The sequence below is a fragment of the Paramormyrops kingsleyae genome, chromosome 25 (assembly GCF_048594095.1).
Source record: "Paramormyrops kingsleyae isolate MSU_618 chromosome 25, PKINGS_0.4, whole genome shotgun sequence".
Classification (NCBI taxonomy): Eukaryota; Metazoa; Chordata; class Actinopteri; order Osteoglossiformes; family Mormyridae; genus Paramormyrops; species Paramormyrops kingsleyae.
The window spans coordinates 34,787,968-34,803,483 of NC_132821.1; the positions used below are offsets into that span (position 1 = coordinate 34,787,968).

The window sequence follows — 15,516 nt, forward strand, 5'->3', positions numbered from 1 at the left end:
TAGCTACCATGAAAGATACTTATAAACAGGCTTTATAAGCTTTTCAAGCTGCTTTTTTAACATGTTTCTGAGAAGGTATTAAACATGGCAGCTGGCAGACGTTTACAAGGCTGTGTTGAGATGGCGCTTTTCGTTTTCCGCGCGCCTCACTTCCAGAGCCGTTTCCGCTACACCTTCCGTCTAGGATCGTGCAGGATTGCCGCTCTTATGCTCACTTTTCATCAAGCCATTGGATAGTTCAGGGCAACACAGTGACTGACCTTTTATAAAAAGTAAACCCGTTTAAATAGCTAATTGTCAAGAGTAGCTTGAGCCAAGGGAATAGGTTTGGTTTCAACAGTGGTAGGGACCAAACCAGCCCCCGATCCCGCACCCTCCTAAACACACACGCTATTCCCACAATATTGGCTGGGACATGTCCATATTCATATCCATACCAAATCTACACCTTCAGTGTTAAGGTTCAGCAGGTAGCACTGTAGCCTCGGAGATGGATTCGATTCCAACGCTCAACGCCCTGTGACTAGAGCTTCCATGTTCTTTCCATGCTTTTCTGGGCGTCCTCCTGTTTCACCCTACTATCCAAACATGCATTTATGTGAACTGGTGTCCCACAATTGCTCATAGTGTGCATCTGAGAGCCCTGCAGTAGACTGGCATTCTGTCCCAGGCTTGCGGTCTGTTTCCAGGAAACTGCTTCAAGCTCACAGCGCCCCCTGTAGGGGATGAGCTGTTATGTATAAGTCAGATGTATGGACAAATGGATAGATATTGCCAAGAAAGTATCTGCTAATCTGACGGTTTATGGAAATAAAACTTCAAGTAGAAAATGAGATTGTAAGGATTCTGTCCAGAGGAGACTTAATGAAGACTCAGGTAGGGGTGGATTAATACACAGACGATCTTATGCCCCAGCAAACATTAGAGACCCGCCCTGTTTTGGGAAAAATGGAGCGGTTAGCTGAATCGGTAACACCAGAGCGTACGTGCTGATGTCAGTCTAGGGCTGCTGAATAAATTAATCCAGCCCTGGACACAGCTCTCCACCTTCAGATGGGAACCTCAGAGGCTTCTGGGTAATCGTATAAAGGCAGGAAAGTGCATCATGCTCCCGTTAGTCTACAGGAGCGTCGCTTAATGAGTCTAAGGAGAGGGGTCAGGCGGAATCACAGTCAACATTATCGTGGCTAAGGAAGAGCTGAGGGCGATCTCATCACTGCAAGTTTATTTCCAGGCACACACCAGCTACGATGAGCTTTGCTGCATTATGCGGCATTAACATCCTATAAATAGCTGAAGGACATTCTCCGTCCTGCTGTTTGGACGCACGGCTACTCTCCCCAACTCCGGACCGGCGATGTCAAGAGTTCCGGCTCCGGCGGAATACAGATGGGCCGTCTGAGGGGCATTTGGAGGCCTGTCCCGCCGACCCACGATGCAGTGGGGCCAGGCGTCTGGGAATGGACGCATGGGGCAAGCAAGCCAGATGGCTGGGCCGAACAGAACAGACAGCGAGAGAGAAACGAGTCAGGAAAAGCCAGGGGTTCAGGATCTTTCCGGCCATCCGTCCATTTTCCCAGAAGCGCTTATCAGGGACGAGGTCACAGGGAGCCTGGAACCCATCCCAGGTAGCCCAGGGCAACAGGCAGGGGCCGCCCTGCTGACTGTAATGTCAGTCTGTTCACAATCCATGTACCAGTCAAGGATGTTCTACCAGTAAGCCAGTGTTTCATATAAACCATCATTTTGTTGACAGATTATCATACAGTAGCGTGACTACTGGCCACAAGGTGTAACACACAGGTATAAACCTTTTACGCATGTGAATTCCATTAGTACATATTGACCAACAGAGGGAAGTCATTTAAGTGAGACAATTTCAGTCATGTGAAGCACTGATCCCAGTAACTCTTCTTCAAGCGTAGGACAGTGATGTTTCATCTAAGAGCAGCCTGCTACCAAAGCCTCATAATCCTACGGGCTGATGTGAAGGTAAATGCTTACCATACCATCATATTCAATACTGAGCTTCAGCATCCAAGGATTCAGACAAGAAATTCAAAACATCTTAACCACTGAGTCACCTGCTGGCCACTCTCCAATACTGCATGAAATTATTTACTTTTTAGGAGATGAGCTTCACTGAGGTCAACAGCAAAAGGTGCCACAATCGATAAGAAAAGTGTTTAATAGGAGCTGTAACGGTGAACCGGAGAAGCCTGGGCACCATGTGCTGTGCAGAAACCAACATGGCATCGCATCTAACAGGTTCAGTCACTCTGCAAATGTATTGCACTGGCAATGTGCACTGCACTGATTCTACGGAGCCATCAGTCACATCACTGTAACTGTGCCACTGTCTATTTGAGGCCGAGCTCACTGGGAAACCGATCCGCTGGCATCTGTAAGAGGAATAAGTCACAAACCTGGAGGCCGTGTGCCACCCACCCAAACGTCCAGACCAATCAGGCCTCATAATTAACCAAAAGACAGCATGGTCTGGGAGTCCGGTTTTCGGAAAAGGCAAAACTGATCACGCCGATCTTCCAGGCACCCCTGCCTCGTGCAGAGGGAGCTCCTCCCTGAAAGAGATTTCATGGCGGCCTCCCCCTGCCAGCTTCCCTCCCTGCCAAAACAGGAGCTACTGGAGAATCATATATTTCCGCTCCTTCCCATGGAGATGGGGGGTGGGGTGGGGTTGGGGGGGATAATAATCACATCGGCGGCGGATTTGGTTTGGCACAGTAAAAAGTTTGGGAAAAGCAGCAACGGTGCTCTGCCATCTGGTCAACACGCCAGCATTCAGCCGAGAGGATTTTAATGATGTCGTTTTCTATATTTGGTATATTTACATCATAAGGTGTTTGAAAACCGCTGTTAGTTCTAGGGGACCCATTTGTGGCATGGGGAGGGTGTAGATTTTTCATGGGAGGGGGCTAAGGTCAGGGACAAACCATTCTGCTCACCTGTAGCTAAATTTAATTTTAAGTTCATGCTGTGTTAGAGAGGCTGCATTCAGCAGTGATGTTCTCACCGTTATAGGTTTGCATAAGAACATAAGAACATAAGAAATTTACAAACGAGAGGAGGCCATTCGGCCCATCAAGCTCGTTTGGGGAGAACTTAGCTAATAGCTCAGAGTTGTTAAAATCTTATCTAGCTCTGATGCAGTTTGGCTTGTTTAAGGTGGAGATTTTGAAACACCACTGTCCGTTATTTTACTATGAGGAATTAATGGATATGCAGCATACAGGCACAACATGCAATGTGATCTTGTGAAACGGACGCGCATCCGACGCTCACCAAGGACATGAGCAGGCGCTCCGAATTCTCAATGTACGCGAGAAACAGTGCCACCTGACATCTTCACAGGGCATGAATCACTAAGTAAGATTTGTCGTTTAGCTGGGACTTAAGTTTAGCCCAGACCATGGGTGAAAATTTTTGGGGGCTACCTTACATCTGACAAGTTATCTAGCTAACTGATAAATCTCACTGTGATACAGGCCCTTTCTCTCTGCCTGTGTCAGACTTGTGTTTATCTGAGCGTCAGCTGTAGCTATTTGGGATAATGATACTGTTCCTAAGCTTTCATTTCGCTAAACTGCTTAAGGATGCACATATCTGGAGCCAATTCCAGACAGCCTAGAGTGAAAGGGGGCGTGGCCTAGGAGAGACAGCCAGTTATCATGCAGGAGAGGAAAACTCACTAACACACTATGGGCAATTTACCAATTCACCTAAATACAGGAGGAAACTGTTACAGAACAGGGAGAATTCAGCCTTTCCGCAGATAGAGAGACAGGGGCAATAACCTTGTAGATTCGGTATGCAGTGACTGATACCCACTCCTCTCCTCAGACAAAAGATAAATAATTAAATGGTAAACAGAGGTCATTGCATAACTCTACATTTCAAAATCCCGATTCCCAAACAACCGGCTAAAATAACAATTAAATATTCCAACATGAGTCATTCTACTGTGTTTCTATTACTTACTTAGAGCAGTAATGCATCTTTTTGAAGATTCTAATAAAATACAATCTGCGCACAATATTTTAATGATGAGTCTCTTAGGACTTAAGAAACGACTCGGTTCGAAATGCTCAAACCGCCACGCTGAGATCTCTCAAGTTTTGTTCTTGCGCCGGGCATTTTCCTGCATTCCAGATGCGCTGAGAGGCTGTGTGTGTGTGTGCGTGTGTGTGTCCGTGTGCCACAGTGCGTTCTGAGTGGCACGCGGCCCAGCCATCCTCTACGCATTCAGAACAGGAGCGCGTCCTTCCAGAACAAAAGCCCGTGCTTCTGGTTGCCATGGAAACAGACTCCCTCTTTCTATGCTTAAATGTACAGGACTCACGTTGGGTGCCAGTTCAGAATTAAAACCCCAAAATACCCGGTAACAGCACCCGGTTGTTAGGCACTAATCGATAATTCACTTTATTTGCATTTGATGTTGTATAAGCTGACAACCTCTCTTAATTGGTCTGCATTGTTTACCCATTAGAAGTAATTTAGCAGAGAGAATGGACAGACAAACCTTTGAATCCCACAGCATTTAGGATTAATGACAGTTTGGATCTGCTTGCTATTGGTTAATTTATTGATGATCATTGGAATCACTCGGGCAGTGATTGACAGCAAACCAGATTACAGCAGATGGTGATTAATCCATTGTTCACTATAAATATTTGTTCTATAACGGTATGTCCTTTGCAAATGCATTTCTTTCATTTCCAGATTTTAGTGGAAATAAAGGATCCAATGAAAACACAAAATGTCTCTAAACTGGATTACATATTAGACAATAAATTCAAATGTCTCTTTCAGCCAAAATAGCTTGAAAAACAACGAAGAAAATGGAATTAATAAATGATCAGGAACTGTTTTAAGCAAATAAACCCTCAGCTGGACTCATACCAAGAAAATGTTTTTTGGGAATCCGATATATTCTGTGCTTTTTTAATTTGATGTAATTTCATATACAGAGATTTCAGAGAAAGCTTTTTGCAACTATAGCAAAGTGGATGAACTGCAGTTCAGTCACCCGACTCTGTACATAAACAGCTGCATTTGCAGCGGAATGGAAATGCAATAAGCACTCACAGTGAGGGCAGAACACGGCGCTCAGTTTGGCTCTGACCTTCATCAAACATTCCCTCGGCAGGTGGAAAGAGGATGCAGCAGCTGCCGTCAGACAGTGATAAGTTGTTGTAAATTGACTTTGCTGAGATAACTAGCAAAGCACTTTGAACAGAAGAATTAGACCACACAGATCTGTTAGAACCTTTCAGTGTTTGTGTACAGATGTATTACGTAACAAACTACATGCTAATAGAATTTTCTGGGCAGCCGTCTATTATAAAATCACTAGTCAGTTGAGCGCACAACGTGTTCAGGAGATAGTCAGTGTTCCTTCATCTTGCAAATGTTTATCCGTTTCAGAGTCAAAGATAGGGCAGAAGGCCGGGTGCACCTGAATTGGATGCCAGTCCATCATAGGGCACAGAGACATACAATCATACTCTGTGCTCAGTTTAGTAACACAGTGTAAACTGCACCCAAAGTGCAGAACCGGGGTTCAAATCCAGATTCGAATTCAGATGTGAGGCAACAGTACTAATGTGAGCAAGCACAAAAATCACACATGGCACATATTTCAGCTAAATAAATAGATTATTATTACTATTATTAATTATTATTATTATTATTATTAAGGGCTCTCCAATATTCCTGTGTGTCATAACGGCAAATAAACTACAAAACCGATTATTTTAACTTAAACGAATATGCCCTGGGAAACAATTTATGTAATTGCGTTACGCTTCTCACAACGCATAATCTGTTCAACTAATTACAAAATCGGCGCGAGTGTACTGATACCAAAAAATGAAAAAAGAATAAAGAGGCCGTTTGAATTCACCCCGAGCTCAGCGAACAATGCGAGGATGAAACGATTAAATATTGCATTTGGAAAGGGGCTGACATCGGAGCCGATTCGAGCCGTGAGGCGGGACCGATGCCCGGGCCAGGTGATCACACCCGTCGTACACCTCCAGCGATGCCCATGGGGGTAAAGCGAAGTACGCCTCCTGCAGCTCATTTTGCCCTTAAAAATAAAGTTGCGTGACAGAGGTATGCAATAAAACCTATTAAAATGGGGCTTTGCTCAACCGCGATTTCGCTCCGTTAGAATAACCGACTGGTAAGACAGCTTTATAAATAAATGCCAGGCTCTAACAGGTATCAGAGCAGCGTGCCATCGCGCAGCGTGATCATTTATCTTTAAATAATTATGCTGGAAGCCTTGATGTTTTCCTAAAATACTTTTAAAGGACACGACTGATGGTTTGCCCGAGGGGACGTTGAAGGGTAAGTCTGGGATCCCGGAGACAGGATGGGTCTTCCCCCGACGCCCCGGGGGGTCTGAGCTCTAGCGGCTGGCGGGGCGAGATGCAGCCGGAGCTTAAAAGCAGAGAAGGTCGGGGATAGCTGGTGCAACGGCGTGTGTTGTTCATATCTCATTGAAGAGACCTTGTTTCATGAGCAATGAACTTCTATTTAACCACCAACATCTTCCATGCAAACCTACAAACTGCTCTATCTCGTCGGTCTCCCTGCTCGTTGTCTTTACCTCTTCCTAACCCTCTAGGTCCCTCTGCCGGTCTCCAAAGGTACTGCACTACATATCAACACATCCCCCTTTCTTTAAAGCCGAGAACAAACATGTTTTAACATATCAAAATATTATATTGTCAACATCAGTATTCACATTTTCATCACATCATTACTTTTTTTTACATTTCACAATGCTTTCAAATAACACAAAGCTCTTTAAAAAAATTAAACGAGCTTCAAAACCACAAAGCATAGTTGTATTTTGTCTTTCAACATGAGAACCTCAAGCACTTAGTCCACCGATTCATTGATCAAGCCTGACTGGTCTTTTGATCTGACGCTCTGATCTACTCAATACAGATGACCCTGAGTGAGCATCATTTGTGTCCACCTGCTTATGCCCATCTGATTTCAGATCTGGGACTGTGTCTGCAGGGGACACCGAAGTAATTCCATCCGCATCTTCACATTCTTTCTCTTGGAAAGTCTCTCTGGTTTTCATAAGGCTGCGACGGTTCCTCCTGAGCACTTGCCCTTCTTCAGTCCTTACTTCATACGATCATGGTCCTACTTCCTGGTGAATGGTAGCTTTTCTGGTCCTTACATCCTGTTCTTGGATTCTCACCACATCATCTTTGGCAAGTGGTTTGAGAGTTTTACAGTAGTTGACTTGTCATAGCGCTGCTTCTGTTTCCATTTCATGTTTCCCATTTTGTTTTGTATCTCTGTACTCTGCTTGACATCTCTATAGCACGGCACTGTAGTGCGTAACTTGCGATTCATTAACAGTTCTGCTGGGGATAAACCACACTCAAGTGGGGCAGTTCTCTAGCTGAGAAGAGCTAAGGACCTGACTTACTGTCTGTGGCCTTTTTCAGAAGCTCTTTAATGATACGCATTGATACGCCATTCGCCTGCGCATACTGAGGACTGGATGTGACATGATGGAAACCATATTGTATTGTAAACTGCTGCCACTCCTTGCATTAATAACAAGGACCATTGTCACTGACTACAGTCTTTGGAATCCCATGCCAGGCCAACATGGACTTGACATGAGTGATGACACAGTCGACAGTTGCACTTGTGAGCAGAGCAATTTCAGGGAAGTTTGAATAGTAATCAATTACTAAAAGATAATCTTTCCCATTACAATGAAATAAATCTGTTCCAACTTTCTCCCAAGGTGCAGTGGGAAGATCTGGAATCATCATAGGCTCCTTTGCCTGGTTGCTCTGGAACTTGTTACAATACTGCAGTCCGGCGTGAGGTATTGTTCATGCATAGCGACATACTGAGCATTATTCTCCCTGTCTCCCATCTACCTCCGTTCCGCCCTGCTTGCCCTGCCAGACTCTCCATACAGCCTGTCTGTCATACCTCCTCAATATCAGGACTTCCAAGACGTCTTCAGCAAAGCCCAGGCATTTGGGCTCCCTCCTCATCGCCGGTCTGATTGTTCCATCGAGCTGGAAGAGGAATCAGTCCTTCCCAAAGGATATCTTTACCCTCTCGCACATCCCAAGCAGGAGGCCATGTAGAACTATATCCGGGAGGCCCTGCACCAAGGTATTATTCGTCCTTCAACCTGGCCCATTTCTTCAGGGTTCTTCTTTGTGAAGAAGAAAGATGGGGGTCTCAGTCCCTAAATAGATTACCGGGCATTGAATTTCATAACCAAGAAACATCGGGAGCCTCTTCCACTCATCCTCTCCGCATTAGAACAACTGCGGTCAGCCCGAATCTTCACCGAATTAGACCTGTGGAGCGCGTACAATTTAATCAAAATTTGAGAGGGGGATGAATGGAAGACCTCATTTATCACCACAACGGGGCAGTGTGAATATCTCGTGATGCCCTATGGGCTGGCAAACAGTCCATCCATATTTCAATCCTTCATTGAGGAGGTTCTGGGGAATATGTTGAATTGCTTTGTCATCGCCTATATAGATGACATCTTAATTTATTCTGAGGATTTGGAGCAACACGTGCTCCATGTACGTCAGGTTCTCCAGAGACTTAAGGATCATCAGTTATATATGAAAGTGGAGAAATACGAGTTTCATTGTACCTGTGTGAAATTCCTAGAGTATCATATACGGCCAGGGCGGGTAGAGATGGATGAGGATAAGTTAAAGCAGTGCGTGACTGGCCTCAACCTCGTCCCACAAAGGACCTACAACTATTCTTGGACTTTTCCAATTTCTATCGCCGCTTCATTAAGGGGTTCAGCTCGGTAGCTGCGCCCCTTACGGACCTTCACAAGGTTCAAGGCACCAGGCTGTGGTGGACACGCTCCGCTATCTCCGCTTTCCAGCTGCTTAAATGCCAGTTCTGCTCGGCCCCAATTCTGCACCAACCCGAGCCTCCGTTACCCTTTATAGTAGAGAATGACGCCTCAGAGGTGGGGGTTGGAGCCGTCCTGTCCCAACGGGACCCAGATACAGGTAAGACCCATCCGTGTGCCTACTTTTCCCGGAAACTCCCTAGCCGAGGGTAACTATGATATAGGGAATCGTGAACTTTTGGCAATCAAACTAGCCCTAGAAGAATGGAGACACTGATTGGAGGGTGTTCTCCTAGGCTAACAGGTTCACACGGACCATTGCAACCTGGAATACCTCAGAGAAGCTAAACGACTGAATGCTCGTCAAGCCCGGTGGGTGCTGTTCTTTACCCATTTTGAGTTCCAGGTTAAGTACATTCCTGGATCCAAGAACATCAAGGCTGACGCACTCTCTCACCAGTCCGATGCCCCTAAGGTCCCTGAGGAACCAGTCAGTATTCTGCCTCCCTCCTGTTTCGTCTCCCCAGTCACCTGGGACCTAGAGGAACAGTTGGAATGTCTGGCTCGACAGCAATCGCCACCTGCCAAGTGCCCTCCGGATCGGAGGTATGTTCCCACACAGCTCCGCAATCAGGTTCTGCAATGGGTCCATACCTCCCTCGGTTCAGGTCACCCCGGGACTGCTGCAACCACCCGCCTCATCGCTCGTCACTATTGGTGGCCCGGTTGGAGATGGGTGGTGTATCACTATATTCAGTCTTGCCCAGTTTGTGCCCAGAATAAAGCTCCATCCACACCTCCCTCAGGCCTCCTTCACCCATTCCCCACGCCCTCATGTCCATGGTCCCATAAAGTAATGGACTTTGTGACGGAGCAACCTTCCTCGCAGGGCTACACCACCATCCTAACACTTGTGGATCACTTCTCTGAAATGTGTTGATTAATCCCGCTGTCTAAACTGCCAACCGCCTACAAGTTGGCGGACCTGTTATTCTGTTGGGTCTTCCGTTGTTATGGGTTTCCAGAACACATAGTGTCTGATCGAGGACCCCAGTTTACAGCCAGAGTATTCCGAGCCTTGTGCGGATGTCTGAATGTATCCCGAAGTCTGTATCATCCTCAGTCAAATGGGCTCGCTCAGAGGACCAACCTCGAAGTAGGGAAGATACTACATCTGATGTGCTCAGCACAACCTCTGGAATGGTCCCGCTATCTGCCCTGGGCAGAATATGCCCGGAACTCTCTAGTTCAGCTGTCCACCTCCATATCTCCATTTCAGTGTGTCCTCGGGTATCAGCCTCCACTCTTCCCCTGGGACTCCCAGCCCATGGAGGATCCTCCGCCAGTTAGGACCAGTAACCTATCGCCTGCAGCTGCCTAGGATCTATCTCATTACCCCCTCTATTCATGTTTCTCTCTTGAAACCGGTGCGTTACAGCCTGGCACATCCTCCCACTAGCCATGTCAAACCACCTTCTCTCATTCCCCTGGACGATGGCGAGGCTTTTGCTGTACGGGCTGTCCTGGATCCTCACCGTCGGGGAGGTACCCTGCAGTACCTGGTTGATTGGGAGGGCTACGGCCCCGAGGAACGACCCTGGGTTCCCGCCTCAGATATCTTGGATCTTGCCCTGCTTGCCTAGTTCCACTGGGACCACACGGACAGGCCTGGTTCCCAATGGGAAGCAGCTGCCCTCGACCAATACCCAGAAACCATGTTGGATAAAAGCACGGCAATAACCACAGTCAGGCGAGAGGTATTGTTCATGCATAGTGACATACTGAGCGTTATTCTTCCTGTCACCCTGCTTGCCCTGCCAGACCCATCTCAACCTCCCTCCTGCCCTTCCTCACCTCGCTCTTCCTCCTTGTGAGTTCCTCGTGTGCCCAGTCTGTGTGTTCGGACGGATTCCCTGATGATCGACCCTCTCGCCAGCGACCATGACCACGGACCCGGATCCTGACTCAGTGTCTGCCTTTTGTTCCTGATCTCCCGGATTTCCAGAACCCCTTTTATGTTTATGACCCAATAAGGATTTTCCAAAGGTACTGCACTACATATTAACACACAGTGCACAAACCCATACAAAGAAGCAGATCCACCAAGAAAGAAAATACTTTTTTTTCATGACGGAGAGTGGACCTTCAAATCAATTTTGCAACAACAATATATATTTTTGTAGTAAGAGTTAGCTGGATGGTAAATTAAAGAAACTTTTCAAAATGGGCAACTAAAATTCCTTACATAATCATAATAATAATAATAAAAATAATAATGAAACAGCTGTGAATTCTAATTATCACTTATTGAAACCCTGATGCCTTTTCAATATAGCGAAAAAAATATGTCATTATTATTATTATTATTATTATTATTATTATTGTTATTTTACGAGGCTTGGCAGTGTCTCCAACTGCCCGGACAGGCAGAAAAGCAGGCGAAAATACCCCGACGGAACCGGAGACTCGCAGCCCGGAGTCTCGGCGTCGAGGCGACACTGTTACATCTACACCCATCTTTTCATAAAAAAAAAAACTCGTGTTTCCCGGTGCCTAAGGACGGGGCGTCACGACCTCAAGGCTGTCGATTCAGTTCCGCATCGGGAACCTGATGTTCTCAACCTTCTTATCCAGTGAAAAACTGGAAGACTGGTTGGTAATTTTATATTTACTGACTGAAGCCAACTCATCCCTTTTTTCTTTCTTTCTTGACACAATAACACACCATACTTGGATAGTTATACAATTAATTGGCAGAATTTTATAAAATAAATGTGTTATATTAATGTTACTGTATGCAATAAAATGAGAGGGGAATGTATTAAATAACCCCGAATGTATTAAATAAATACATAACTTATTTATAATGACAATTTAATTTACAATATATCCTAATTAATTTAAACCAGATCCACAGTAATTATGCACACCATTTTTTTGGGGAAAAAACCCTCAACAAACAGAGAACAGAGGTCAGGAGGCTTTAATTAAGTGACCGTGCACAGTTTGGCTCACAGTGGGATTCCATACAAACACATGCCAGTGGTTTCCAGGTCATATCAGCTCTGCCGTAATGCATCTCGCTGGTAACCGTGGGGACCCTGATGGGAATTGCTTGAAATATTTTTGGGTTAGCGATTGAAAAATAAGGTAGTGTTACATCCCACCTCTACCCTTGGCTGAATTTGATTCGATTTTGCTGTCACTTCAGCTGTCACACACATGACAAAAATTGACTTGTGTAGTCCCATTTTCAGTGTATAGTCGAGTTGGTAGCACTTTGTTCAGTAGATATTTGAGTTGTACATCTGTGTTCAGTATAAAGTCCAACACTGGATCTGTGTTCAGTAGGTAGTCAACTTGTAGTCCTGCGTTCAGTAGATAGTTGAATTGTTAGTACTGTGTTTAGTAGACAGTTGAGTTGACTGTACCATGTTCACTATAAAATCCAGTTGCACTCCTATATTTGGTAGATAGCTGAGTTGACTGTACCACGTTCACTATAAAATCCAGTTGCACTCCTACAGTATATTTGGTAGATTGCTGAGTTGACTGTACCGTGTTCACTATAAAATCCAGTTGCACTCCTATATTTGGTAGATAGCTGAGTTGTAGTCCAGCGTTCACTTGATTAGACTAAATCTAGATCTACAACTCAACCAAACAGGAGTATAACTAGACTGTTATAGTCCTGTTTTTAGTAAATAGTTTGGGTATAGTGTTGTCTTCAGTAGATAGTTTAGATGAATTCCTGTGTACGTAGTTGAATTGTAGACCTGTGATCTGTAGATAATATGGTATGTCCACAGGAATGCTGTGAAAGTGCTGGGCGATGTCAGAACAGAGCTAACCTCCCAATTTCCCCCACTTTCTCTTTGACGGTGCTGCTCTGTGACCTGGCCGCGTTCAGCCCAGGATTCGTGCAGCTGCTCGCGCTGCCATTTCCACATCGCTGCCATTCCGCTTCACTAATATCACCTTGTCAGCCAGGAGGCCACGGTGCCTCAGAGGTCAAAGCAGAGACGCGTTGGAATGAAGCCGTCCGAATTTAATTTACGGCCCTCGACATCGCCAGTACAACGTAACATAATCTTAATAATTGTAATGCTCCCACGAACTATCAGGCTTGTGTGTGTTTTAATGACTTACGGCAGCAAATGCTATCACTGCTTTGGCAATTTAATTTAATTTTCAGAAACCTCTGACACAGAGATTGACTACCATTTTCAAAAGCTTGGCATCGTGTTGTCGTGCACGGCCTCTCTGAAGAGTGGAGGAGATCAGTCTTTCTGGCCCGGTCCAGGATCGGAGCCAAGCCCGGCTGGCAGTGGCCACTGTCATAAAGCGAAGTTATAGACTTCTGAGAAGCTGTCATTCTTCCCTTCTCTCGGTCGACACAAAAAAGAGCACATTTCTCAAACCCAGATTTAACATCAAAATTATAGTTCTCCACAAGCAGAGCCGGTCGTGTGCTTCGAATGACTAGCTTTTAAAAAATCATGGAGTACACAGCTAACTCTCCACTTCTCAAATCAGAACATGGCCGCACTCCAAGCGAGTCTATTTTTGGGATATCAGTCTGAGTACCACCTTGACTTTCTCTTCGGGCTAAAGAGACACTGCAATCAAGGGGACTCTGATGCATTTTTTTTTCCTTTTTCCCGGGCCTGTAATCTCACAGCCTTCATAGCACATGTGGACTAGACCAAAGTGGACCCCCCAGCCAGACCGAACAAGTCTATTCTGGGCCTACATCCCATTGAATTCCTTACCTGGGTCCACATTTGTAGCTATCAACAGAAACCAGGTTCTTTTCAAAGCCCGGTACTCTGACTCATGCATAACCATTATGACCATAAATATCCATCCATTATCCACGACTTCTCATCCAGTGCTGGGTCACATCATGCCTGGAAGCACGGGGGCATGATGCAGGAGATGCCCTGGACAGGATGTCAGTCCATCACGGGGCACACACACACAGCACACACTGAGCGTAATTTACAGACCAATCTCCGCAGGCTGCGGAGGTCCTGTGGAGAACGCCACATGCACATCAAGACTGAGAAATTGGTAGCAATAAGTTTATCACCAAACCAAAGCATTTCAAAACCAAGAACCACCTTCAAGGGTCATTTTGTATCTCAAACATACTTGCGTGAAAATGGCAAGCACAGTCTGGTTTGTACCCCCAGCACTTTATAAAAATAAATAAAAATCTTGGTGTGCCCCTCACCACAAATTAAATGTAACCCTATCAAAGACTCGCAGAATCCTAACTGGATAGAGGAACCTTATTCCAAACCTAATTAGGGATTATTTTGTCTACGGTGGTGTTATTTTCTTGCTCTATTTTCTTTCTTTTTTCAATTCTAATTTATTATTATGTATCGATTGCTGCTGTACTTATTGTATTATGTGTATTTGGCATTATGGTAAGAATTCCATTGTGCTATTTGTGTGTGACAATAAAAATCCTTGACACCTAGGAATGTGTGCGTAGAAAGAGTTATAACTCCCCGATATTGTCTGACGCAGAGGATTTGTCATTTCTGTAGTGGGCTGAATGGAAAAGAAACTGAGTATACAGGTGGCCTTTTTAAAGCATATCTGAAACCGAATACAGTGTCCATTAGGAAAAGCACATTTCCAATAGCACAACTTAAAAATAATGAAAGATGCTCACAACGAAAGTCTACCGGTCTATTTTCCACTTATGGCTTGACATATGTGTTAAATGGCAGTCGGAATGTTTACAAAAAAAAACAAAAAACAAAATATAAGTACTTGCACTTAAGCCGAGTTAGAAAGGAGTGAGTGTCAAAGTGAACTGAGCATTCAATTCAAACCCTATAAATAGCAAGTACGGCCGTGGAGGGATAGAGGACGGGTCTACAGCAGAGGCACAGCACTGCGAGGCTGCACAGTCTCTGAGGTCATCGGTTCTGCACCGTAACATGAATGATAGGGGGAAGTTATACCGTGAATGTTTAAATATGCAGGCTATACAGGGGCTGCCCAGTGACCCCCAACCAGGGTAAGTTAAATTAAACAATGCTTCATTTACCAATTGCACAGGCTTGCTTTTAGCTTTTACAAATCCCTAGAATTAATATCTGTGTGGTTTTGCGGTTTTATATGTGACTGTGTGTGTGGTTATGCATGTGGTTTTATGTGTAGCTGTGTGTGTGGTTATGCATGTGTGTGTGTGGTTATGCATGTGGTTTTATGTGTGGCTTTGTATGTGGTTATGCATGTGTGTGTGGTTATGCATGTGTGTGTGGTTATGCATGTGGTTTTATGTGTGGCTTTGTGTGTGGTTATGCATGTGGTTTTATGTGTGGCTTTGTGTGTGGTTATGCATGAGGTTTTATGTGTGGCTTTGTGTGTGGTTATGCATGTGGTTTTATGTGTGGCTGTGTGTGTGGTTATGCATGTGGTTTTACAGTATGTGTGGCTTTGTGTGTGGTTATGCATGAGGTTTTATGTGTGGCTTTGTGTGTGGTTATGCATGTGGTTTTATGTGTGGCTGTGTGTGTGGTTATGCATGTGGTTTTATGTGTGGCTGTGTGTGTGGTTATGCATGTGGTTTTATGTGTGGCTGTGTACGT

At 45.1% G+C, this 15,516-nt stretch overlaps 1 protein-coding gene across 6 annotated transcripts in view; it reads right to left on the reverse strand.

Moving 5' to 3' along the window:
* LOC111859292 (leucine-rich repeat and immunoglobulin-like domain-containing nogo receptor-interacting protein 2) overlaps positions 1-15,516 on the reverse strand; it is a 241,689-nt gene that overhangs the window by 99,828 nt on the left and 126,345 nt on the right. The window lies entirely within an intron of this gene.